At 46.9% G+C, this 2,620-nt stretch overlaps 1 long non-coding RNA gene across 1 annotated transcript; it reads left to right on the top strand.

The window, feature by feature from the left end:
* Nucleotides 1-16: 16 nt before the first annotated feature.
* On the top strand, nt 17-2,163 carry LOC140903586 (uncharacterized). Its single transcript, XR_012156292.1, has 3 exons — nt 17-121; nt 476-545; nt 2,111-2,163. It is a non-coding gene; the product is annotated as an uncharacterized LOC140903586 (long non-coding RNA).
* Nucleotides 2,164-2,620: the final 457 nt, after the last annotated feature.

Raw genomic sequence — 2,620 nt, 5'->3', positions numbered from 1 at the left:
CCGCTCTTCTGCCCCGTGCGTGCCTCTGGTTTCCCTTCCCTCAGGCGGGGGGACCCCGACACCGCCAGCAGTTCGGTCCCACGTCTGCATCAGCCTGCCACTGAGATACCTACCTCTTCGGGTCAGGCATGGGGGGCTACATCCAAACGGCTTTTACAGGCCTAAGCAGGACAGAAAATGCATAGGTCCTGCGTGGAAGGGCATCAGCCTGCAAGGCTGCACTCAAGGGGCTTTGGCCTATGGTGCTGGCACAGTGGTGTTTTGGGTTAAGGGGATATGGGGAGGGTGGGGGCTAGGTGATAGCACGGGAGGGGAAGGTGCTTTGACCTATAGGCTGGGGGGCTGCGGCCCAGGCTCAGACTGGTATAATTGTTCCCAGTTTGACATCCGATGATTTTATTCGTCTCCCCTGCCTGTGATTATGCATCTTTTGCCTTCCTCGCCTAGTAATGGGAGATTCTCTTATTGTTTATAGGAATTGCAGGAACTGTGTCTCTTTTGTCTCTGCTGCTGCCTGACTGCATACTTCTGGTTCCAAATGAGAGGTGCGGTTGACTGGTTAGTTCACAACTTTGGTGTATGTAACTCTGAAGTTCTACTGTATTAAGATCCTGTCTGCGTTATGAAATAATCATAGAATATCAGGGTTGGAAGGGACCTCAGGAGGTCATCTATAGTCCAACCCCCTGTTCAAAGCAGGACCAATCCCCAATTTTTGCCCCAGATCCCTAAATGGCCCCCTCAAGGATTGAACTCACAACCCTGGGTTTAGCAGGCCAATGCTCAAACCACTGAGCTATCCCCCCATGGTTTAAGAACCCCCTGGTCTAATTGCTCATTCTTTCTGTATTCTTGATGAAGCTATCCCAGAGGCATAAAGCAGACATTTGAATGATAAAATCCTGTGTTACATAGGAGAGCTGCTTTACAGGTGTGTCCTTAAAAAGAATATCAAAACAAGGAAGTATCCTTGGCAACTCTGGGTAGGATGCATCCAATGAAGTGAGCTGTAGTTCACGAAAGCTTATGCTCAAATAAATTGGTTAGTCTCTAAGGTGCCACAAGTACTCCTTTTCTTTTTGCGAATACAGACTAACGTGGCTGCTACTCTGAAATCTGGGTACATTAAAAACCAAAATACACCCAGAGGCATGTACACTGTATCTTTACCATCTTGTGCAAAGCTCCTGAGAGCTCACATGAAGTAGGTGGTGTCAAACCAAATAAGTACTTGCATAGAAAAACTCCAGGATGTTTCAGGAATTTCAACAGGTGCCACTCTTTACTGAATCAGTATTCCACTCAACTAGCTGCTGGGGGTAGTGTGCTATGGCAGGTGCCACACATCATTTTTGCAAGGGGAACTAGGCACTAGTAGAATACAAATAATTATTAAGTCTCTTGTTATTCCTAGGAGGAAAGTAAGATATCAAAGAATCATTCCACTGTGTACTGTGCTGGAATGAAATGTAGCAATTTAATAGCATACTTCATCAAGTTAGCACAGGAAGTCAAAGAGATTGCTGTAGCCAAATGAAACTGCAGGGAGAATTTAAAGGAAGCAAAATGTCATTTCATGAGTGGTAATTTTGCAAGGGCATAAAAACATCCCTGCTGGTAAATGGAGGAATAAATTGCTCATACACACTGTGGGAGAGCAGTGGTAGCAACACCTTTGTCAGGCTTCACCCTTGGAAGAAAAACAGCTGTTGCTTACCTCTCTTTCAGATTAAATTAACTGTACTGAATTAATCAATTTAGCAAAACTGGGGAACCATATATATATGTGTGTGTGTGTGTGTTTAACTGTAGACCCTAGCTATCCGCAGAAGGGACTGCTTAGCGGTCTAAGCATAGCGATTGTAATAACACCAAGGCTTCCAATCCTGCTTGAATGGAAACCACAAGTTCAAATCGTTTGTGGTTTGACTCAGCCCTGAGCCCATCATCCTCTCTCAATAGCAGCCATGTCTTCAAAAGCGTTCACTGATTTTTTCGGATGAGGTGTCTCAAGTCCAACACTGATGCACTCAAACTCAGCAGGCGTGTCTGAACCTTTGATCTAGATTGATCGATTGATTGATTTTTCTATGTTGTTTGTTCTTTTCAGACAAAAATCTAAGCCAGCCTGATGTAGCAAAGTTCCGGCCTGCTCTGCCTGCCTATCTTTCAAATGCATGGTATGATTGACATTCCCCTACAGGGGATGTTTAATGTTTCACAACAAGGGCTGGGGTTTGTCCTGCTGCCCTTGCTCAATGTTTCCTTTCCCTGTGCTGGGTGGAGGCTATTAGTTGTGTCCAGGCGCTCCCTCTGCTGTGGTCATGGCCTTGGCTGCACACGGCCACTAGCTGGCTCTCCTCTCTCTGCAGGAGCCAGCCTCCAGTGCCTGGTGCAGGACGGGGAAGGTCCCTATTCACCCCCCCTCTGAGCTCAGAGACAGGCCCCGCCTGTGGCTTATGCAACCCTCAGACCCAGGGACAGCCACCCCGCGAAGAGCCGGCCAGCGCGCTCACGAAAGCTTATGCTCTAATAAATTGGTTAGTCTCTAAGGTGCCACAAGTCCTCCTTTTCTTTTTAGGTTTCAGAGGAACAGCCGTGTTAGTCTGTATTCGCAAAA

The sequence above is a fragment of the Lepidochelys kempii genome, chromosome 26 (genome assembly GCF_965140285.1).
Source record: "Lepidochelys kempii isolate rLepKem1 chromosome 26, rLepKem1.hap1, whole genome shotgun sequence".
In the NCBI taxonomy this organism is placed as follows: Eukaryota; Metazoa; Chordata; order Testudines; family Cheloniidae; genus Lepidochelys; species Lepidochelys kempii.
The sequence above is the reverse complement of the archived record's forward strand: the minus strand, read 5'-3'. Positions and strand labels throughout refer to the sequence as shown.